Below are 24,892 nucleotides of genomic sequence, written 5' to 3'. Positions count from 1 at the left end.
TCCTGCCCTGGACCTGGACCAAACCCACAAAAGGGAGATCCAGGGTCTCCAGCAGAAGTGCCTTTCCTCCCTGGAGGATGGGGGTCACTGGACATGGGACGAGTTGTGTCTCCAACATATGGGGTCACCCCTGCTTAGTGGAGAGATTCAAGAGACAGGTGGGCCTCTTTCCATAACAAAGCAGCCTGAGTGGGCAGGACAATCTCGGCTTTGGGATCCCAGGACCAGATGGGCCTTGGGCTGGTCACTGCTTTAAAACATGCTTTCTGGAATACCACTCAGCCATAAAAAGAACAAAACAATGCCATTTGAAGCAATATGGATGCAACTAATAATTCTCATACAAAGCGAAGCACGTCAGAAAGAGAAAGACAAATACCATGTGATACCACTTCTACGTGGAATCTAAAATATGGCACAAATGAACCAATATGCAAAACAAAAACACTCTCAGACATAGAGAACAGACTTGTGGTTGCCAAGGAGGAGGGGGGCTGGAGAAGGAATGGATGGGAAATTTGAGGTTAAGAGATGCAAACTATTACATTTACAATGAGTAGATAATAAGTTCCTACTACACAGCACAGGCAAATATAGCCGATTTCCTGGGATAGACTCTGATGGAAAAGAATATATATATATATATATAACTGAGTCATTTTGCTGTATAGCAAAAATTGGCCCATTATAAATCAACTAAATTTTAATATTTACTTTAATATAAATAAATCAATCTATCTTTCTCAAACTTACATCAAACATGCCCCCCAAAATGCTTTCTGACAGGAGGCAACTGAATACCCACATTCATGGCAGCATTAGTCACAACAGCCAAAAGTCAGAAGCAACAGAACAACAAATATGGTCCATCCATATACAATGGAAGATTATTTAGCCTTAAAAAGAAGAAAATTCTGTCTCTCTTTTTTCTTTGTCTTTGTCTTTTTTTAAAGCCACGCCTGACTTAAAAAAGAAAAAACAAGTTCCCTGGCTAGGGGTTAGGAGTCTATTGGGAGATGCAGCTGCAGGCCTACACCACAGCCACAGAAATACTGAATCTGAGCTGCATCTGTAACCTACACTGCAGCTTGCAACAATGCCAAATCCTCAACCCAGTGCGTGAGGCCAGGGATTGAACCTGAATCCTCGTGGATACTATGTCAGGTTCTTAACCTGATGAGCCACAACAGGAACTCCAAGAAGGAAATTATGACACTGGTTACAACATGGATGAACCTCAAGGACATTAGCTCAGTGAAATAATCCAGACACAAAAACACAAATCCTATAAGTTCCCACTCACATGAGGTCCATAGAGGAGTCATATTCATTGAAACAGGAAGCAGATGGTAGGGCCCAGGGGCTGGGAAGGGGGTGGGGCAGTGAGTGTTGAATGGGGACAGACCATAAGTTTGGGAAGATGAAAAAGTTCTGGAAGTGGATGGAGGTGATGGCTTCCCAACAAGGTGAAGGAAATTAAGCTGACTGAGCTGCGCACTTAAAATGATTAATGCAATAAACTGTATGGTACATACACCTGAGCACAACTTTTAAAATGGTAAGTGCAAAAACTGTTGTCACATCAACTTCCATTACATACTTCACTTATCATTTATGACTTCCCTCCCCTCCTTCATGTCTTTACTCAAGTTCCACCTTCTCAGGGGGTCCACCCTGACCACCTATGTAAAACCATACCCACCCCTCATTCCCAGACCACTAACCCAGCTCTCCTTTCTTCCTGGACCACACAGATGCCTCTTCATTATTGCTCTTATTGTGTCTCCTCTGGCTAGAATCAAAACCGAGGAAGGAACTAATGAAACTGAGGGTGAAAATTCATTAAAAAGAATATAAAAAAATAAAGAAAAATCAATGAGACCCAAAATTTGTTCTTTGAAGGTCAATTAAAAAAAAAAACCTCTTAACTAGAAGGATTGGAGGTGGGGGGGAAATACTAAAATCATCAAACCCAGAAATGGAGAGAGGGTGCTGCTACCAGCCTCACAGGAATACAAAGGAATGCTATGAACAATTGTGTGACAATTAATTAGAAGGTTTAGGAAAATGGACAGATTTCAGTGAGATGAAAACCAACTTGTGTGACTCAAGAAGAAACAGAAGATCAGACATGTTCATAGCAAGGAGACAAGTGAGTTAACAAATTCAGAACTTCACGGAGTTCCCATCATGGCACAGCAGAAACAAATCCTACTAGGAACCATGAGGTTATGGGTTTGATCCCTGGCTTTGCTCAGTGGGTTAAGGATCTGGCATTGCCATGAGCTGTGGTGTAGGTCGCAGACATAGCTTGGATTCTGTGTCGCTGTGACTGTGGCATAGACTGGCAGCTGCAGCTCCAATTAGACCCCTAGCCTGGGAACCTCCATATGCTGTGAGTGAGGCCTTCAAAAGACAAAAGACGAAAAAAAAAAAAAAAAAAAAAAAAGAACTTCACACAAAAAGAAGCTCAGGCCCAGATAGTCACACTAGTAAAGTCTACCAAACACTGAAAGAAGACTTAATGTCTCGAAAAGATACATGCACCCCAATATTCACAGCAACACTATTCACAAAAGCCAAGACATGCAAACAAACTAAACAGCCATTAGTAGAAGAATGAATAAAGAAGATATGGTCCATATATACTGTGGAACATTACTCAGCCATGAAAAGAATGAAGTACTGCCATTTGAAGCCACATGGATGGACCGAGAGATGATCATACTAAGTGATGTCAGAATGAGAAAGACAAATGCTATATAATATCACTTCTACACTACTGGAATCTAAAATATGACACAAGTGAACCTGCCTGAAACTGAAGTGGTCTCAGACATAGAGAACAGATTTGTGGTTGCCAAGGGGGAGGGGGGAGGACATGTGATAAAGTGGGATTTCAGTGTTAGGAGATGCAAACTATTGTATACAGGATGGATAAACAACAAAGTCCTACTGTATAGCACAGGGAACTATCAATATCCTATGATAGACCATAATGGAAAATAATATGAAAAAGAATGTGTGCGTGTGTGTGTGTGTGTGTGTAGAGAATCATGTTGTGGTACACCTGAATCTAACATAGCACTATAAATCAACAATACTTCAACCTAAAAAAGAATTTATATTAATTCATCACAAACTTTCCCCCAAAAATAGAGAATACTTCCTAATATTTTCATGAGGCTTGCATTACTGCAATACCATCCCAAAAAAACTACAGACCCCTAACTCTTATGCACATACACACAAAGAGCTCAGCAAAATATCAGAAAACAGAATCCAGAAGCATATAAAAAGGGTTATAAACCATGACTAAATGGGACTTATCACAAGAATGCAAAATTGGGTTAACATGGAAAAATCAATTAATGTAAGATATCTTCTTAACAGAATAAAGGACAAAAAAGCAGCAGATTATCTCAGTGGAAGCTGAAAAATCATTTGACAATATCCAAAGGCGCTTCATGATAAAAACCTCTTAATAAGAGTTCTCCAGCTGCTCAGGAGGTTAAGGACCTGACATTATCACTGCTGTGGCTCGGGTTGCAGATGTGGCATGGTTTCAATCCCTGGCCTAGGAAATCTGCATGCTGTGGGCGTGGCCCCAAAACCAAAACCAAATCAAATCAAAAAACAAACAAGCACAGTCAACAAAGACTAGGCTTGAATATCATCAACCTAATAAAGGGCATCCATAAGAAACCCACAGCTAACATCCTCCCTAAGGGTGAAAGGCTGGAGGCTTCCCCAGATACTAGGAACCAGATATGGATGCATTTTCTCACCATTTCTATTCAACATTGTACACAGACTTCCTGCTGTGCTGTGGTGCACTGAGTTAAGAACCTGACTGCAGCAGCTCAGGTCACTGTGGATGCGAGGGTTCAATCACAAGCCCAGCATACTAGGTTAAAAGGTCCAGCATTGCTGCAGCTTCAGCTTAGGTCACAGTTGAGGCTTGGATTCAGTCCTTGGCCTGGGAACTTCCATATGTCATAGATGCAGCTATTAAACAGAAACAAAAATAAACAAAAAACACTTTACAAAGGATTCTAGCCAGAGCAATTAGACAATGAAGTGCAGGCACCCAGATTAGAAAGGAGAAGTGTGGAAACTTCTCTCCTGGGTAATAAACACCTTCCCAGTGGCTGCCCTGGCCCCCCATCCTGCCTCTGTCCCCCAGTCCTTTTGGAGGTAGACAGCCCCCTCCTATCAGAAACCAGCCTCTCTGCCTTATAATATTGCCAAAGGAACTTCCTGGCTCCACAGTTGTCACTCCCCACCCCATCCATTTAGCTTTTGGTGACAGGAAAGCAGGGAAGCCTCTGAACTCTTGGAAACCAAGAACATTCACCCCATGTTTGGGAAATCATTAACCCCACACATCAGGCTCACTGCAACCAGCTTCAGGAACTCCATCTCCAGCTTCATCGGGGCTCCATGTTCACAAAATAATCTGTTTCTTTGCCCCACCCCCACTCCCCAAGTGCCAGCTTTGCAAACATCCCACAGTCATCTTCGTGGATGTAAATTCACATGCCACCTGCCAGGAACTGAACCCCAGGGGCCAGCGGCAGGGAGACGCCAGGCCTGAGTGAAAACACTCTGCTGGCCTGGCTCTGAAGCCTCATGGTGAAGCAAAGAAAGTATAGGTCAGCGGCCTGACTGGTTTTGCAACTTCTAAGAGCTGAATACACAAGCTGAGGGGAAATCTGGAACCACTGATGCCTTCCAGCCACCCTCCAGAACTCATGGGATGTAGAGAAGCAAGGTCCCTTCCTGGGGACCTTTGTGGTTGGAGACAAGGGCCCCATATGCAACACCAGAAAATGCCTACCCCAGCTTGCCAGACCCCTGCCAATGATGGTGTAGACAAAGAACAGTACATCAGAATTGGAAAGGAGGCAGAACAGGGAGAGGGCAGAAAAAATCCCAGACAGGAGTTGCCATGCCATGTGCTTTTAGGGGGCCAGCCAGCAGGCAGAAGTGCCTCTTCTGCTCCTCACACAGTCCTCCTCATCCCCAGGGTAAGGGGTCCCAGGTTGAATTTTCTTTTTTCTTTTCTTTTGTTTTTTTTTTTTTAGGGCTGCACCCACTGCGTAGGGAAGTTCTCAGGCTAGGGGTAGAATCAGACCTGCAGCTGCTGGCTTAGGCCACAGATACAGTAATGCAGAATCCAAGCCACATCTGTAACCTACACCACAGCTCATGGCAATGCCTGGATACTTAACCCTCTAAGAGAGGCCAGGGTTTGAAACCATGTCTTCAGGGATACTAGTCAGATTCATTACTGCTGAGCCACATGGGAACTCCTCAGGCTGAATTTTCTTTTCCCTCCTCCAGGGCTGCCTTCAGCTCTTCTCAGGCTGTGTGACTGTCCCCCTGGGCCCTAGGCCTCCTGGGACCCAATCTGGCAGGCCACAGTCCCCCCTGCCCCATCCTGCACTTCCTCTGGCTCAAGCCACACCATGGGTCCATCAGAGCCCCCAAGAAAGGGTCCTGGCTGTCCCAGGCCACTCCCCACCTGGGCTGGGATTATGGGCTCTGTTTCTCATTTTTCCACACAGCCCTGGGAGGAACCCTGAGTGAGGACACTTTGGAGCAGGAGGCCCATCCACAGGGTCCTGGCCATGCAAAGCAGGCAGGTTGCATCCAGTGTCACTGTACCTAGGTGTCACCACTGTCCCCAGGAGAGAATCACCTTCCAGAACCTTGGGGGTGGGGCTGAATCTCACCCACATCTCTCTCCTCCCCTGCAGGGGGCTTCAAACAGGGGTGCAGGGACCCTTTCAAAGGGGCACAGGCTAAAGGGGATGAGTCTTTCCTGAAATCCCTGAAAGCCTGGGATCCCCCATTTCCCATCAGCTCCTCACCAACCCTAGGATCTTTTACCTACTGAAGGACTTCCAGCCCCTCTGCATCCTAGGGGAAGGGACTCCTGAACACCAAAGGGGGAACTTCAAATAAGGCTTTAATCCAAATACTGAAATCACCCACCACCCCATCACTAGGAGATGGATTTCCAGGAACAGTTTCCTTTTTCCATTTCTAAAAATCCATAATGTATTCATAGTGTTTGACCACAGGACTTTCTCAATCCAGACATGATTTTTTAAAAAACACTTAGTGACTTGAGGTCGCAGAAAATTTTTTAAATCAATTTATGTATATTTTCCCTGCACAGAAATATGCTTGACTTATTCATAAAAGACCCACAAGCATAAAAAATGTACCACATCAGGATAAAACCCCTCAGGGAAGTATCAAACCAACAAGAAAACAATGAGCAGCCCCTAAAGGCCCTCCAGGGACCTGCCAAGGAAAGGTGGGAGTCCAGTTGCAATTTAAAGTTAGGGAACAGTTACTTTCCAAATGTCAATAAGTACCTCACAGACCAGGTTCTACATCTTTGACAAATCTTTAAACCCTGACAGAGCACATTTTTAGAGGTTGGCTTGAAAATGTATGCAAAGTCTAGGAAAATGGTTAATGGAGGGAGCTGAGGTGGGAATAAAGAAGTCAAGGGTGCAATTCAGTGCTCTTGTGGGTATGTGTACTTCTCATATGAAAATGTTGCAGAAAATGTGCAAGAGGACAGACAGGTTTTTAAAAAACATTTAGGGAGTTGACAGAAAAAAAAACTGGGAAGGGGGGGAGATACCTGCCCCAGCAAGGCAGGGCCACTGTGGTGTGCAGTGATTATCCACCTGAGGGTGCCCCCAGGTAAGGCTTCCAAATCAGGCCTTTTATTCTGATTTTTCAGCTGTGCCTGCAGCATGCAGAAGTTCTGGAGCCAGGGGTCAAGCCCACACCAAAACAGCAGTGACACTGCCAGATCCTTAACCCAAGGAGCCACCCACCAGCCAGGAACCACCAAACCCCACAGCAAGGTCCATGCTGGCAGCAAGGTCCACCCTAGCACCCGCACCCTCTTATCACTCAAGGCAAGATCCATGACGTCCCCAGAGGCCTATGAACCGCAGCGGGGACCTCCATCCATTTCCCAGCACCCTCTGAACCAGGGCAGGGAGGCCATCTCCGGGGGGGGCGGGGGGGGGGACCTGCTCCAAAGTTCTGGCAGCCCCAGCTCAGACTGCCAGTGTGTAGGGGGTGTCTCCAGGCACACCGCACCAGGGACATCCTACCAAGGCCCTTGGTTCTCAGGCTGCTTGGGGTGGGGGGAGCGCTGCACAGAAGGGAGGACAGATGGCACGGTGAAAGTTGCCAGGGAAACTTTAGCAACTGGAGCTGGCCGATGCCAGCCTCCTGCCTAATTCACAGGAAGCGGCGGCAGGCGAGGGGCGTGGCTCACCAGCAACAGCAGACACCCCGCCGCCCCAGTCTGGCAGAGGCCTGGCACCCGGTGTGGGTTCTACTGGACCCCAGAGACAAGGGGGTCCACCGGAGACCCCAGGGCCTGGGCCATGTGCACTGGCGCCTGGCCTCAGGAAGCCTGCTGCTTCTTCCCCATACACCTGGAATGCAGGCTCTGAATGCTGGTAGCAACGCTGTCTCCCAGGACCTTGTGGCCGCTGCAAGGGTCTCCCTCCCCGCACGCCCCCTGGTGGTCACTTCTGAGTCCACCCGCAGACCTCAGAGCCCACATACCCAGGCCAAGAGGCGGATCTAGGGCTAGGAGACCCCAGGAAGAAGGTGGATATAGGTCCATCTTCATTGCCCCATAGGAAGGTGCTAGAGGTGAGGGGGGTTCAAACCCGAGGGGGACGAAGGGATGCTCCTGTGCTCTGCCCCCACACTGACTCCAAAGCATTTTAAAGGGGTCCATACTCCAAAAAGAAATGGGGGGGGGCGGGGGCGGGGAGGGTATCTGTCTCTAAAAAGAAGTGACCCGCCCCCAACCAGGCCGCCAAGAACCCTAACCCCCCACACCCCGTTCCCCCCCGCCCCTCCCCCCCCCGCCCCGTCCTCAGCCTTTGGGCCCCTGGGGGGCGCGCTACTGTCCTTCCCAGCAGCGCGGGGTGCCCTCGCCACCCCCGCCCCGCACCCTCAGCGCTCCACACCCCCAGCCACTGCCCTACCTGGCTCAGGTGTAGCTCGAAGCCTGTGGAGTCTGGGCGCTTCGGGACCCCCAGGAGAGGGCCAGCATCTGCTCGCACCCGTCTTGGCCTCTGGAGCCTGAGAGGCCCAGCGCCTAGCCTGGCGGGAGGTCTGGAGCCGCTACTGCAGCTCAGCTGTCTGGGTGGGGGGTGCGGGGTGGGGACGCCACGCCCCTCCCCTCGCCGCAGCGGGTCTGGGAGCTCCCAGCAGGGGTGCCTTGGCTGTCCCTCCCCTCAGCAGGGCACTGGCAGTTGGGAATGGAGAGGGAGGGGGAGAGGTCCTCTTCCGGCCAAAGTGCCCGCATGCGCAGCAGGCCAGGATCGCCGCCCTTGCCGGCATCCACGGACACCTTTCCACCTGGCCCCAGGCCAGCTCCCACCTGCAGAAGAGAGGTTGGAACTGGATCATCTTATATTGTTTTGATCCTATCAATGAATAATGCACTAACTTCTTTCTTTGGGGAGATTAAAAAGAGAACAACAGATGTTTGTGAATATATTTATACTAAAGGACTATATTAGATCAATTTGACCAGAAATGGAAGTTGTAATGATGACAGAAAAATGGCAGGAGCCTTAATACCATCAAGATGGACTAATTTAACTGTCTTTCTGGTCTGTGTTTTGGTTTTAAGACATATTTCATAAAAACGTATGTCTAAATTTTTCAGTCACAGAGAAATCATGTACTTTACATAAGGGGAAAATCAAAATGACAGACAATATTTAACATTGGTTAGGATGTGGAAGAGTCAGACCACTCACTCACTGAAAATGTGAAAGATGAAGTATGGATTTGCATACTTCTCTGGAAAGCAGTACAATGATATTTAGTAAATTTATATTTTATAAAGTGTACATATACATTTTCAAAGCCCAGTCTTTACACAAGGTAAATGAGTGTGTACCTCTAACAAAAGACATGTAAAATTACTAGCATTACTAGTTAGCATTATTGGTAGTACAAAAGAGGAAAAAAAATACTGCACTGTCTATTAACATTAAAGTGGATTAATAAATAATGACCTAATCCCACAAAGAATTACTGCACCACACTGAGAATGAATGTACTGCAACTTCCTGTGACAACAGAGGATTGAATAAGTATGTGGTTGAGTGAAGTGGTATATGCTGTAGGCATCCATTTTTGCATGGGCTTGTCTCTTGCCTCCTTGCTGGCAGGTGGGCAGCCTCAAGACACAGTGACAGAGGCCCGGACAGAGCTGAGGCCTGGCAGCAGCACGAGCACCCGGTGAGGGCCCAGCTCTTGTCTTTGTAACAAAGCAACCATCCAGCCTCGGATGGGCCCCGGGGTTCAGACACAGGAGTTTCTGCTCTCCTGTGACATAACTACAGCCCCGAAAAGCCTCCTGTTGTGTGAAATCTCACACTGAAAACCAAACCAAACCACACTTGAAAACAAACCAGGGTGATGGCTTAAAAAGGTTTGGGCCAGATCACTCAAAACCTGTGGAACTCTGTAACCAAGGTGCTCACAGAAAAGCAACAGCTGCAGTAAAAATACTCACCCCATTCAAGCTGGGATCACGGTCTGAGAATCCTTCAGCCTTATAGCTTCCACCCGCCTGGGCCTCTTTCTATGACATGTAGGCCCTGGAGAGGATTCAGGGGAATAGAGATGATGTGAAATGTGAACATGAGAAACAAAGGCAGGGTGTGCCTTTATACCTGAATCCACTGTTTTACATGAGAAATGGCTGCCACCCCAGCGTGTGAATGTGGGAATTCTCCCGGGAGATCTGCTGGCAGAGAGTGGAGTGGCTCCTGAAGCAACTAAAGCAGCCACTGCTTCATTAAAGGAAGCCATTTCTAGAGTTTTAAACATTTTTTTTTTTTAATTGATGAGGCTCACTTTTCAAGTGGGAGAAAGCTGGCCCAGACCACCTCAGACCATCATGTGTGAGGAAGCCATGTGAGTGGACCAGAGGCTGGCCACACACCCCACACTCTTCCCACAATCCTTGTGAGTCAGTTCCCACCAAGTTACCTGCCTGGTGGCAGAATCCACCTGCTACTTAACCTCTGTAGTGAACCAGGGCAGCCCCTCTGTGTGTGTGCTCAGAGGGGCCTAGCTTGAGACTATCAGAGCCTTTCGGACAAGGGCCCACATTTTCACTTTGTGCCAGCATGGCCAGGTCTGACACTGCCTCTGACCTGTCCTGCTGCCCCTTGCTGGAGGGGGGTGGGAGGTTCACTCGGCACCTTTGGTGCAAAGTTGACAATACCTGTTAAATGTGGGGCATTGTGAAGATTGTCCATCTTCAGGGACAACAGAGAAAGAGGGGAGCCGGGCTGAGACTGGCTCCTCCTGCCTGTCTCCCCATCAGCCCAAACCAGTCCACTGCCAAGCTGGGCTGATTCTCCCACTCAGAACACCACTCTTGGCCTCCTCCACCCTTGCCTGGACCAACTCATTCCCTCAACTACCCCTCCTATCAGCCCAAGGGGCCCTTCATGGTGCAAAGATAATCGCAAACTCCTGGCCTAAAAATCCTAGTGGCTTTACATTTTCTATTTTCTCTAAGAGAAATGACAAGATGTTCGAGGCAGTGGGTAAAGGCCCATCAGCTGTGCTCCCGTCTAGGCTCACGCCTTTCCCTAACTCCCCAGGCTCAGGTAAGACGGCCCCTCTAGATTCTTCAGATTCAGTTCCTTCTTTTATATTCTTCCTGTTCTCATACAGGGGTTCCCTCTGAAAGGTGGGCCTATATCCCTGAAGACTCTCATCCCAGCTCAGGCTCTGCCTGGAACCACACCCCTCCCAGAAGCCTCCCTGGTCCCAAGGGCTGCATTAGCCCCATACACGTGGCCACAGGCCCTTGCTTCTTTCACTTCATGAGTTGCAGGTTCCTGACATCGGCCCTCCCACTGGGCTCTTGGGGGGGAAGCACAATGGCTGACACCTTCAGCACTGCTTCCTCAGTGCCTAGACCATAATAGGAAATCATGTCATCAATTACCTACACCTTCATTGCAAAATGAGGGCTTGGATGTCAGTGAGGCAGAGGACCCTCTGTGTCTCAGAAATATTCAATTCTGGGAGTTCCCGTCGTGGCGCAGTGGTTAACGAATCCGACTAGGAACCATGAGGTTGCGGGTTCGGTCCCTGCCCTTGCTCAGTGGGTTAACGATCTGGCATTGCCGTGAGCTGTGGTGTAGGTTGCAGACGCGGCTCGGATCCCGAGTTGCTGTGGCTCTGGCGTAGGCCGGTGGCTACAGCTCCGATTCAACCCCTAGCCTGGGAACCTCCATATGCCGCGGGAGCGGCCCAAGAAATAGCAACAACAACAAAAAAAAAAAAAAAAAAAAGAAAGAAATATTCAATTCTTAGATAAAAGGCACATCAAATATATACTGTGGTGATTATGTGAAAACAGGCAAGACACATGGTACCCTGACTCACCAGAGATCCCGAGACAGGAGATCGCCTCTCTGGGCTGTTACCATCAGCAGGGAGTGTGACTCCTTGGTGTCCAGGATGGTCATTGCATGCATTCTGGAACATTCTGGAGCCAAGACTCACTCTGTGGAGAATCTGCATGAGGAGAAACAGATAAGGGTCTTCGGTGTTTATTTAATGCGGGCATCACAGAGTTACTTAGGCCAAATACCTCAAGACAAATTATGCACCCTGGGATTTAAACTGCCTTTTCCTTTTTATTTTTTTCAGTATAAAAGCAATACAGCCTCATTAGGTTTCTGCAGCATTTGAATGTTTATGTTCTGTAAAGTGACATCCCCTCAATTTACTCTCCCAATCCTCCAGCATCCTTTTTCTCTGTTGGTATGCAGTAGTGAGTACTTTATCGTGATTTTACAAAATCGAGAGCAAAAACCAGTGTACTACAGCTTGCTTCTTTCACTTCATGAGCTGCAGGTACCTTTCTAGGGATGTTAATGTCAAGTTCATTCTTTTCAACTTTATTGTTTGGAAAAATGAAACAATCATCATTTATTTAATTAGTTCTGTGTTGATGGAGATACAGGTGTTCCCAATTTTTCATAATTACAAACCATGTTGCAAAGTCCATTAAAAAATGTGTCTTTCCACAACTGGGTGACAGTTTCTTTAGGATAAATTCCTGCCCAGAAATAGAAATCATGGGCCAAATGGCACGAACATTTTTAATACTAATTGACATTGCCAAATTGCCTTCCATAAATAGGTTGTGAAAAATGTACACTCTTGACAAGCTATGGGAACTCATACAGGGAAGTTGCTCTTGGGTAGAAGTGACAGAAATCCCAATTCAAAATGGTTTATACAAATGAAAACGTGTTGGCTTATGTAAAGGGAAGTTTGCTGTAAGGGCTTAACATGTATTATCAGAGCCAGGTTGTTTTGGGGTCCTAGCTCAGCTCTGTGGTCTGCTGTGTGTTTGCCTAAATGTCAGAGAGGTCACTCCTCACGGTCACAGGAAGGCTGCCAGCAGCGACTGGGCCACATGGTCCTAGGTCCACATCAGAGGAACAGAACTTCCAGGAAACACTCTGGTCAGGCTGTTACTGTGATGGGCTCACAGGCTCACCCTTGAACCACTCCGTGCCATCACAGCAATGTGACTCAGGGGCTGATTTAGCTCAGGGTCACATGTTGTAGCCCTAGGGCTGGGTGTGGCTGGGTGTGTTGCTCATACCAGAAGAGAAGAATGAGTGTGTCTGGCCCACCCTCAGAAGTGCCCTGGGCTTGCTTTACTGCTCTGCTGTCATCATCTTGAAGTTCTTAATAATTGTTAAACATTTTGCATGGGGACCTACAAATCATGCAGCCAATCACAGATGAAAATTCAGGCTGCTTTTAGAAAACAGAGGCAATATAGCTGGGGTGACACAACACAAATGTCCACTGCAATGGTTATGTGCTAAGTAATATGATTTAAACAATTCCTCCTTGAACAGTTTTATCACTCGCTGTCTCTAATCCTTTGCTCCATACCAAAAACAATGGGGCTATGTTCTAGCTCTGCTTTTCTCCAACCAGTGTCTGCCTCCCTTGGGCTGTGAAAATTAATCTGTGCCTGCAGCAAGTTTATGGACAGGGTGATGTTCTTGAAGATAAGCTGCTTTGACTGTACTGGTATTAAAAAGTGGCCATCAATTAAAAGGGGGAGAGAATAAACCATGTTACAGGAATGAGAAAATTAGATTGATGGATCCCAGCTTTACTCAGCTCCTAGCAACCACCAGTGTTATGGAAAATTTCCAGTATGAAAATCCCAAGGTTTAGGGCAATGCTTTTTGAAGATTCTTGTAAATAGGTAACAGCTTGGTGTGGTGGATTAGACATATTTTTTCAGTCTGCTTTCTTTTCAGATGTAACCCAATTATTTCCTTCTAATTGAGGAGCAAAGCAGACACTTAAATGGCATCTAAGTATTTCTGATGTGCTTCTTTCATCCTCATTAATGGTCCCATCCATATATTTCAGTGAAAATTATATTGTATGGCCATTCTTCAAAAAAGTGATTTATTTTTACTTCAGCTATCAATATGTGACTATATTCTCTTGTAAAAAGAAGAAAAAAAAAAGGAAGAAAATGGAGCATTCCATGAAAGGTTAAAGTCCTTTCTGACCACCTCTCCCCACCTCACTCTCTCTATTACTCATCCTCCATCCTTGTCCCTTCTCAGAGGTAATTGCTGCAATCAGGTCTTAGCTTTTTCTAGAATGTTCTAAGCTTTTAGATACCTATATATCTCCCCAGAAAATGGCTACAATTGTTTTGTTCTGTTTTGACATAAAAGGCACCATCATGTAGGTCTCTTCTTTAAAAACAAAAAAACAAAAACAAAAAAAAACCTCAACATAGCTTGGTGAGCTTTCCACATACTATGCAGATATTTTTAACTGCAGGAGAGTTTGTGCTGTATATTCCACATTTGATAAAGCCTCGTTGGGCCTTTATGGTGAGTTGTTTCCACTCTTTCGCACAAGAATGCTGCAGTGACCATCTTCATGAGGGCCTTTGAGACCAGCGTGTCTGCTCAGCATGGACTCTGCAATGGCTGATGGGCTAGCCCTGGAACCCACATCTCTGGGGAAGCAGAGGCAGTGAGCCTGGGCAGAAGGGGCCTGGGCTGTGATGAAGCTGCACCAAGGCCTTAGTCACCTCCATGGTTGGAGGTGTGCTCTGGAGCAGGGTTATTCAGAGTTATTCCAAGCTGGAGCCACAGGACAGGTGTCTGCAACCCACATCAACTGGTCACTGGTTGTGGACTGCCTTGGGGGAGGGACATGACCTTGAAGGTCTTCAGCAGTCCTTTGGGATGGGGAAGACAGAGGTGTGGTGCTGGGGCCTTGGTTGTGGCCGTCAGCCAGGAACAGAGGGGACAGCGTGAGAAGCAGGAGGTTGGGTCCTGAGGATGGGGTGGGGGCAGGGCCCCACAGGCTCATGGCATTCCCACATTTAAAGACAAGGTGTGATTGCCTTTAGTGGGCCATGGACTTGTCGGGTGGGTGTGGTCTGGAGCGGATGCTTGATTTCAAAGGGAAAAGACACAATCAGATAACCTGAGATGAAATCTGAGGTCTCCAGGACACGTGCCACCAACCTGCAGCTTTGCAGCCCTTTCCAAAACCAGCCTGATCTGCAGATGCTTAGCTTGTGTCATTCTACAACTCACCAAGGTAACTTAGCCTTAGCACTTCCCCTTCAAGCCAAGTGGTCTTGAAGGTCATGTCCAGGCTCTGACTCCTTGTCAAATGTTTCCAGTCAGTGCTCTACTTCAGAGCTGGCAGGACTGAATGCAATGCGTCTCAATGTGGGTTGCTCTTCAGTGGCCACATCAGTTGGAGGAACTTGAATAAACTGGGGCTTGATAACTTGTTTTTATACAATACATTTTATTAAATATAAATGGGAATCATTAGCTGAAACACTTAATTAAAACCATGGCCAAATTAGATATGTGCTAAGGAGAGGTCTCTAAATTTATTGCCCAATGATCTATAGGTTCACTCAGTAATATACTCCTGAAAACCTCCTTAATGAAGCTATTAAGCACATAAATATCATATGTGCCAAATGTTGAAATTTAGTGATGATATATCCCAATTTACTTGCTAAGTAAATACACCCCCTTGAAAGAAGCCACGAATTTATGCTGCTGAGGACTAGAGCATGGAATTCCTCACCTGCCTGAAAACAGACCTTTTGAAATAGGCAATTCTTGGCACCCCAAGTCAGGAAGCAAGGAGCTGCTCCCCACCAGTAAGCCAGGGGCTTTTGGACCGGTGCTCTACTCCTTAAACTTTCCTTCTCACAAATGCAGAGCAGGTACCACTGGCCACAGACGGATCCAGACTTACTCCTCTGTGCTAACTGACTTGGAGTCTGGGGGAAGCTCCTCGATCCACAGAGGGGGAGTGAGTTCTTGGCTCATCTGGCACCTGGGAGGCCCAGGTGTGGCCTCACAACCACCCAGACTCCTCAGCCCTCTCACCCTTAGTATGTTGCTTATCTGAGCTGTCAAACCTCCCTTGCTAACAGGAACACTGTCTCCTGTGCCTCACTCAGGTGCCCAGGCAGGGGGCCTGGGCGGTAGTCTGCTTTGATGGTGATCTTGGCCAGAGCAGGCGCTTTGGGAATTGGCCTGCCTTCCCTGTTCTCTTAACTGATGTTGCCTATTGCTCTTTTCCTACCCTGCTTCCTGCTGGAGCTGCATCAGCACCTTGACCCCTGTCTTCCCCCTACCTGGAGTGCCCTACACTCCCCCAAAGATCCCCAATAACCACACAGCTGCTCCCCCGACCCCACCCTGATGCCCAGGCTGCCAGAAACCTCTCCTCATCCCATCTGAACAGGACGTGTTTTTCTGTTGTCCCTCACCCTGCCTTTTGCTTGTCACCACCTGACATATTTCATATTTATCCATTTATAGTTTGTATTCCCTCCCATGAATGTAAACACCAGTGGAGCTGGGGGAGGAAATAGTCACTTTTTGTTCACGGTGAATCCCTAGCACCTAATTCAGGGCCTGGCACACAGTTGATGCTCACCAAGTTTTCAAAAATGAATGAATGAATGAATGAATGAATGAAAAGCTAATAAGCAGCAGCCACTGGGAGTGACCCTGTGCCAGAACAAGAGCTACACCTGCTCCCAGAACAGTTCCCAGCTAACAGGGATCTGAGATGAAGTAAAGAGGAGATGACAAAAAAGCAGGCAGAGTTCTCCCATTCAGGGGGGGAGCATGGGGACCAGAAAGCCTCCCCAGAGAAATGAAGGGGAAGTCAAGTCTGTGAGGGGGCACCAGGTGAATGGGGCTCAATGATGCTGGAGCCATGAGCACCAGAGTTGGAGGCTTGGTCCTGGAGGGTGGCAGTGTTGGGGTGGTGCGATCACCCCGAGAGTGTGCATGGTGAGTGTAGAGGCCAAGGACAGACCAACGGCATGCAGGGGCCCTGAATGAGACAAGCAGCAGCTCCCAGAGGCTGGGCCAAGCCAGAGCCATGGGTCCCAGCAGCTAGGAGAGAGCCAGCCAAGGGTGCCTTCAAACCATCAGCTGTTCCCCTGCAGCCAGAAGGCTCAGGTCAGGAGAAGCATATGCGGGTCTGAGCAAGGGGCTCCAAGGTGGGTCCAGACTAACCAGCAGTGGAGAGAGGCGAGCACAAAAGGGTGTGTGGGGACAAACGGGATGGACACTCTTTCCAGAGGTTGGACTGTGGGATCTGTAACAGTAAATCCCAGTTACTGTGGAGAAAGCTAAGCTCAAGTGTCTCAAGTGGGTGCATGTCCACCTGCTTTCACAGTGTGCTGGAGGTCATTCTGAGAGTGGGTCCCACATGCAGGTATGTTTGGGAGATGCTTTCACCTGGCCCAGGGACATGGCACCAAGTGACCAGGCACCTGCAGATCAGTCCTGGCCTTTCCCTCTCTGTCGGCTCTGGGAACCCAAGCAGAAAGCCTCCTTCCTGGTGGTGCTGGCCGGTCTCCCACCTGGCCATCTGCCTCTCACCAGGACAGGAGTCTCTGCGGATGTAGCATCTGACTGCATACCATGGACTTTCTTTGAACTGATTTCTAAAATCATCTTATACTGCAGGCAAGTGGGTTTTGTTTTCATTCAAGTTGGTAATATCAAGTTTCTTGCAAAAATGCCTTCAGTAAGAAAGTGAGTCAGGGTAAAATAAATTAAAAGTTGAGTAAATCAGGTAATGTTAACTAATAGGTAGTGTGAAGAGATGCCAAGCCAGGGGAGGGGGGCAGTGGTTGGGACCTCCTGGGCCCCATCATGCCATGAAGATGGTCTGATGTCACTGTGCTCCAGTGACAATGGGTAGGGTAATCTAGTTACTGCTGTACTGGGTTGAACCGTATCCCATAGAAATGCATGTCCATGGGGAACTTCAGAATGTGACCAATTTGGAAATAGGGGCTTTGCAGATGTAATTAGTTAAGATGAGCTTATACTGGACCAGGGTGGATCCTAAGACAATGACTTTTGTCCTTATTAGAGGAAAATTTGGATACAGAGACAGAGATACAGGAAAGAAGGCCCTGTGATGACAGAGGCAGAGACTGGAGTGACACAGCCACTTGCCCAGAAATGCCACAAGTCACCAGCAGCTGCCAGACACTGGAGAGGCATGGGGGGACTCTTCAGATACTCTGGAGGAAGCACAGTATGACTGCCAACACATTGACCTCAGACTTCCAGCCTCAGGGTTCTCTTGTGGCACAACAGGTTAAGGATCTGGAATTGTCACTGCAGCAGCTTGGGTCACTGCTCTGACATGGGTTCTATCCCCAGCCCGGGGAACTTTCACAAGGCCCAGGCAAGGCCAGAAAGAAAACAAACAAAAAAACTAAATAGACTTCCAGCCTCCAGAACTGTGAGAGGATATACTTCTGCTGTTTTAAGCCACCTGGTTTATGGTCATTTGTGACAGCAGCCCAGGAGACCTTGTACAACCAATTTCTGAAAATTAATCATTAGATGATCAATTAATAATTAAGAGGAAATGGCCTTATTTGGTATATTGATGAACACTCTGACATTCATAAAATTTCTTTCTTGTAGTTATCCTGGGTGAATCCTTCTGGAGCCATAAGGCAGAAACATATTCTGACCCAAACCACAGGGTCTTCACAATATTAAGTGTATTTTATCTTAAAAAAAAAAAAAAAAAAAAAAAAAAACGAGAAAACTACCAACCTTTGCGTGAAAAATTGGTTTTTGTTGATCCATATTTTTATTTCCAACAAATCTGATGAAATCAAATGGTGAGACAGGTGGCCTGGCTTGGAATAATGATGCTTCTGGATATATCCTTGTCTTGTTCTCATTTACAGCCTTAGAAGCATAAAAGCATATTTCCATAAAACCAACCCTTCCATGTGAAGGCAGATTTATCATTCAGATCCATCATTAATTTCCCAAAGACATTCTCACTGGCCATAAAAAAAACTTAGAGCTCTTTACGAAAATCTTATTCCAGAGAAAAGGGTCTCGAAACAGGGTTTGCACAGGTCTCTTTTAACCACTGGTACCCTGTGTTATTATCATAAAGTAATAACGTTGCTTCCCGCCAACATCATTCTTTCTGCTTTGTACTTCGGAGACCGAGTGACGCCTTTTGGAGTGGAGGACAAGGCAGCACTTAGTCATCACCTTGTGCTCCTGGCTGGTCCCTGTGTGCCTGCTTAGATGGCAGTCTTACATCATCTTTTATGAGACCATCAACTTATCTGCAATTAAGTTTAGATTGTCTAATACAATCTGGTGACATTTTAGCTTACAGTTTATGTCCCAGTAAAAGGCTCCAAATGTTATTGCCATAAGAATCCCTGTGACAACCCAACATAAACCTTTTATTTCAGGCTGGACTGACTGTGCATTTAGAAACGGTAGGGCAGGGAGATGGAGGGACCAGGGGTTGTGATGTTGATGATGCCTGAGGGCTTCACTTCCTTCTGGAACTCAAAATGGTTCAGCCTTTCTTTCTTATTGCTTTGGTAAGAATACCTAACATGAGATCTACCCTCTGCATCTTTCTGGTGTACCAGTCCATGGTATTAACTACAGGCACACCACAGAACTCTAGAACTTACTCATCTTGCACAGTGGAGCTTCAGACCCTCTGAACATCAGCCCTCGATTTCCCCCTCCCCCCAGTCCCTGGCAACCACCAATCTACTCTCTGCTTCTATGAGTCTGACTGTTTTTAGGTTTCTCACCTAAGTGGGTCATGCAGGACAGGGCCTATTTCAGTGAGCATGATGTCCTCCATGTTCATCCCTGTGGTTGCATTTGGCAGGAGATTCTTTTCAAAGGCTGAAAAATAGGCCATTGTGTGGCTGCACCACATTTCCTTGGTCTGTGCCTCTGTCCTTGGCCTGTCCGCTTGTTTCCATGGCTTGGCTATTGTGAACAGTGCCACAATGGACATGGGGTACAGATGCCTCTGCAGAGCCTGAGTTCAATTCTTTTGGATACCTACCCAGAAGTGGGGTTCTAGGTAGAAATGGGTTGAGACGCATCTGGTTACAGCCTTTAGGTTTGGGCAATAGATATGTGAGCTAAGGAAATCACAGAGGAAGTCAGGCTTGCTGGTGGGACTGCTTCTGGTCCTCAGAATATTAGGCCTCCAAACTCAGCTTAGAAAAGTACTTTCATTACCACTGTATAGGAGCTAAATAGACATGGATCTCAGAGATTCTCAACCAGGGATGATTTTCCCTCCAGGGACATGGGTCTGGAGACATTTTGGTTGTCATGCCTGGGGTGGGGTGGTACAGGCATCTAGTGGGCAGGGTCAGGGATGTTGCTAAACTTCCCACAATACACACAACAGCCCTCCACAAAGAATGATCCAGTCCAACAGTTGTTACATGGTTGAAAAACCCTCATCTAACTGAACTCTCTTTTTTTTTCTTTCTTTTTTAAGGGCTGTACCCATGGCATATAGAAGTTCCCAGGCTAGGGATCAAATCAGAGCTACAGCTGCCAGCCTATACCACAGCCACAGCCACACAAGATCTGAGACAAGTTTGCAACCCTACACCACAGCTCATGGCAACACAGGATCCTTAACCCACTGACTGAGGTAAGGGATCAAACCTGTGTTCTCATGGATCCTAGTTAAGCTTGTTAGCACTGAGCCATGATGGGAACTCCCTGAACCCTCTTACAACACACAGCCTTGACTTTCCAAGGTGGCTGTCTGAGGTCCTTGCCTTTTGTCTTAGAAACATATTTTGCTCTGCATGAAATCATGGGTGAGGCCAGGGGATGGCTGGCCAATCTCAGCCCCTGCCTGGTTCAGGAACACAGTGAATGGTGGTACAGAGAAGGTGCAGGGTTTTCAGGAGAGAGCAGACACAGGACAGAATGTGCAGCCAAGCTCTGGCGAGGAGGAGAAAAGCTGTGAGCTGCTTCAGTTTCCTAGTGAAGGTAATGCAACCTAGAAGCAATGACTTCATTTTCAAACAGAAAGTGCATCCTATGAGGAAGAAAAAAAGCCTCCCAGTGCCTGTGGAGGAAGCCTTCCAGAAGTTCTCAGCATCTATGACCCCAAACTATGCTAACGGGTGCTCTGAAGGAAGCTCTAGGTGTAACGTGGATAAAGTGTGGAATATTCCATGACTCTTACATCTTAAAAGCTTACAGATTCCAGAAATGAAACCAGTTCATGCATAAAACATCTGCTCTCAGAGCATGGTCATTTTCAGGTTTGCCCTTGGGTGGGAATCTGGGTTATAAAGCACTGTGGTTAGACCAGAACACCCTCCACCATGTGGACAGAGGCGCCTCTATTTATAGCTCTCCTCATGGTGACTTACAGCATGTGCATCAGTCTCTGTGTGAATTCTGAGCTCCCAAATGCCTAAGGAGATATGCTAAATCCTTTTCCCCGTGGCATTCTTCCAGACAGAATTTAAGAGACATCAGAGGATGGCACATTTATACTGAGTTTGCAGTTTCCTAAATGTGAAGAAGATGAATAGCTCTCAGTTGAGGAACACAGGTCAGATAGGAGCTTGAAATTGAGTATTTGAGCTGACACAGGAGAGAAACACTGAGAGTGGCTTTGTGAAGTTTGCTGCACCTCTAAGCTTCCTAAGACCCTGTGATTAGAAATAGATTGAGGTCACAGAGTATGGTCCTATTTGAATTAATGAAAAAACAAAATTGTGCAGAATGCTGGTTTCTGTACTGTGTGTCCGGCTGCTGGGTTCTGTGTAGGGGAGGGGGCTCCTTCCCAGGCCTCCTTCTCTCTGGTAATTTGAGATCCCAAATAAGATTTTTTTTGGTGGAGAAAAAGACAAAATGATACTGCTATTACTTCAAAGTGTGTGTGGGGGGGACTGTCAATGAGAATACTGAAGTGAACAATTTAAAAAGAAAATCTCAATTTGTTTACTCCTAAATGCTGGAGAGGCTTGGAGAGTGGGGACTGGGTGGACCTTGTTTCAGAGAGAACTTAGTTGAAACCTAAGCACCCATTCACTAGTCCTGAGACCTTAACCCGGCTGAGCCGCTTCCCTCACCTTCAGTGGAGAGAGAAATTCATACCTTCCAGGGGCCTGTGAGGACCACAGGCAATTACACCCAGAGCTCCCCTGGCTGTGGCTGTGGATGGTCCAGACAAGGGGCCTACCTCAATGCACAAAGGAAGCAAGTGAGGGGAGGTCTTGGTTCCCTACCTTGGGTTCCTTTTGATGGTTTAAGACCCAGATCATTTAGAGTTCTTTGATAACAAGTAACAGAAACCAGCTCTGCTATTTTAAGCAGCAAAGGGATTTCCTAGAAAGCCGCTGGGTGGCTGGTACACAGAAGGGACAGGAATGCTGGGGACTGAGGCTCAGCCACAGGAAAGAAAACAGAGAAGCCCTCAGAACACAGCTGAGCTGAGAGTTGCTGGGCACTGGCGTGTGTTTTACTTTCTTGATCCCAGGCCCTCCAGCTTCGTCTGGGTCACCAGCCTGCTCCTTGTGGGAAGGCAGGGCACCTTCACTGAGATGCCCTAAACCTGAGCACAGGGAGGGTGGTGATGTCCCCCAGGAAATCCACATGTCAGGAGCCAAAATGCTAAATGTCTGTTGCAGGCCTCCTGTGATGTGAGCCTCTTGCCCACCCTGTGTGCCCAATGCCACCCTCCTCCCTCAGGTTTTCCTACTGAAGCCTCCATCCTCTGTCATCTGGGTAAGAAATTATTGTCAGTTCCCAGTCAGCTGCTCCAGCTTGTTTATCTGAAGTCAGGATTTTGCAGAAGCTTCGGCTGCCACTGCAAATCTTCCTGTCATCAAGCAGGCAGGCAGGCAGCAAGTGGCATCTGCTACCATCTTAGGGAGTTTGAGCCTTTCTAATGATGCACTCCAAAACGTGGTCTTAGATCTCAAAAGTTTCCAAGTTAACTAATAGCCAGTGTCCCCAGAACAACATGAGCAAACATTCAATTCTAGTGCCTTCCCGAGGCAGGGCCTGGATGTGTAGGTTTGAGTAAAGGCTGAATAAATGATCAGCATGTGTTATCTCATGCCAATGCTCCAACTCCCGACTTGTTCCCCTGTGTGATGGCTTCTTTAGTATTCTGTGGGGAAATTCCTGTTTCAAAAGTATCTTATTCTGAAAGATGATATAAGAAATCTAGGGGAAAAAAAAGAATACAAGCATATGGGCTAATTTTAAAAAAACCTGGTGAAACTAAGAGAAAAAGCCAGCTTTGAGAGTTTCAGGCTTATGAAGTATTTATCCAGTGGCAAAGAAGACACTGAAGTCAGAAATGAACTTTGCAAAGTAATTCCTTTTGATCCCAGAAAAATGCATTCAAAGCCCTTCAGGTAAACATCATCTTTGATAGGTGGGAGGTGAATTACAAAGTGACATTATGCTTTTAAAGGCAACAAGGAATGAATCAAAGTCAGCAACTTGTCCAAGCCGTGTCAACCATGTTCCTGTGTGAAAGTTTCTAGATGATGCTCCTTGAGTGCAGGGCAGAGCTGTGAATAGGGGAAGATGAGATATGATCAAATGGCAGATGAGAAAAGCCACAGGCAGCAAAACCAGAGTGGATTTTCCTCCTCCTGAAGGTGACTTTAAATAATGCACATGTATTTAAAAATAGAGTATGTGCAGCTAATTTTGATAAAGATCTTTAAATGACATTAAAATGGAAATACACTCAAACTAGGCATCTCCTGGGAAAATGTCACTAGTTATGTTACATTGGTTTTCCATTTTGTTCCAGTGCTGTTGTGAAAATATCTTTATCTTCAGTACTCCCAGAGTGGAAGGAAGAAATTTCAGGGAGAGGAGGAGTGATTTTTTTGGTTTTCCAATGAATTCTCCAGGGAGAGTTTACTCCGTGCCACATACACAAGCTGTCCCAAGGACTGCGTTTATCCAGCGCTGCCTCCAGGGGTGTGTGTTTGCACACATTCTTTTACTTTTAGATTTTTGTTGTTGTTGTTGTTGTTGTTGTTGCTATTTCTTGGGCTGCTCCCGTGGCATATGGAGGTTCCCAGGCTAGGGGTCCAATCGGAGCTGTAGCCACCCGCCTATGCCAGAGCCACAGCAACGCAGGATCCGAGCCGCGTCTGCAACCTACACCACAGCTCACGGCAATGCCAGATCGTTAACCCACTGAGCAAGGGCAGGGACCGAACCCGCAACCTCATGGTTCCTAGTCGGATTCGTTAACCACTGCGCCACGACGGGAACTCCTACTTTTAGATTTGAAGTCTCTGTCACTACAGGCCAGGGCCCACTCCCAGGCTAATTAAGTATTAAGAAAGTAACACCACTGACCAAAGAATCCTGTAAAGATGATCTCGGTTCCCGGGTAATACAGGCTCATCCCTCCTAAGACTTGGTTTTCCTGGGTCCACACTGACTCAGCTGTAGATGATGTGATGACTGCAGAGGATGGGAAGCTCGTCGTGGGGCCAATCTCAGGTTGGTGCAAGCAACCAGCCTTTCTGGGAAGGATGATGCACTGGCACCATTTCATTCCCCTGAATGTCAACTTCGGTGCTAGTGGGAACAGGCTCCCTTCTTTGAGAGCTGTTATGAGAAGAGGATATTTTTATAAACTCCTCATATAAAAAAATAGACAAATGTGAATCTGTCCCTTTGCTTTCATAAAAATCCTGAAACAACTTCTTATAACCCCAATGTCATTTCTGAAACACTATTTCTGGAAGCTTCCTATTGAAATCTTGGGATACTATTTGAAAAAATAAATTTAAAAAATTCCTTCTTGTCCTTAGCTCATAAGTAAAATTTTACCATCCTTGCTCAAAGAAAAGCCTGGAATTGGTCTTTTTCCCCTGTTGGATTATGAGCAGCAGGGAAGGTGAGCAAAGAGTCATTACAGTAATAAAGGTCAGGTCATCCCCCAGAAAGTCTACAGCTTATCTCAGACTCTGTGACTGGAAAAGGGTGGATGTTGAGGGCACGCTTTGGAAGAGCTGGAAACAAAGCAGAAGGTGTTATCTTTGGGATTATCTGATGGGGATGAGCCTCACTGCCCATTGAAGTGGGTGGGATGGTAGGGAAGATTCAAACCTGCAACACAAGCTACCCAAAGCCAGAGACAACCATGCTGGGAGCAGATGAGCTCCTAGAAACCCTCCCAGGAGCTTCCAGTGGAGGAGTGGGACAGCAGGACTAGAACGGCAGAGAGGTCAGGCAAGGGCCCACTGAGGAGGTGACTCCCCAGGGAACTAGGAAGGCTTCTCAGGTTGAGTCTCAAACACCCCACAGTGGTCTGGTTTTGGCTAGGGCTGCCCTGGTGGCTATGAACTCCTGGCACCTATGATCTCAGCAAGTACAGACAAGGGGCTCAGCAGCCAAGCAAAAGCCAA

The 24,892-nt window shown here is 47.0% G+C and overlaps 1 pseudogene across 1 annotated transcript in view; it reads right to left on the bottom strand.

Annotated features, from left to right (window-relative positions):
- LOC146399379 (protein FAM240B-like) overlaps positions 1 to 8,201 on the bottom strand; it is a 134,704-nt pseudogene extending 126,503 nt beyond the window's left edge. Inside the window, exon 1 of the transcript XR_014817643.1 lies at positions 8,043 to 8,201. The product of XR_014817643.1 is annotated as a protein FAM240B-like (transcript). The remainder of the gene's footprint in view (positions 1 to 8,042) is intronic.
- Between the last annotated feature and the right edge of the window lie 16,691 nt (positions 8,202 to 24,892).

This window comes from Sus scrofa, chromosome 10, assembly GCF_054392235.1.
Source record: "Sus scrofa isolate SSC_HxYL_T2T_F1_AM1 chromosome 10, Sscrofa_HxYL_maternal_Yorkshire_Landrace_v2.0, whole genome shotgun sequence".
NCBI classification, from domain to species: Eukaryota; Metazoa; Chordata; class Mammalia; order Artiodactyla; family Suidae; genus Sus; species Sus scrofa.
The sequence above is the reverse complement of the archived record's forward strand: the minus strand, read 5'-3'. Positions and strand labels throughout refer to the sequence as shown.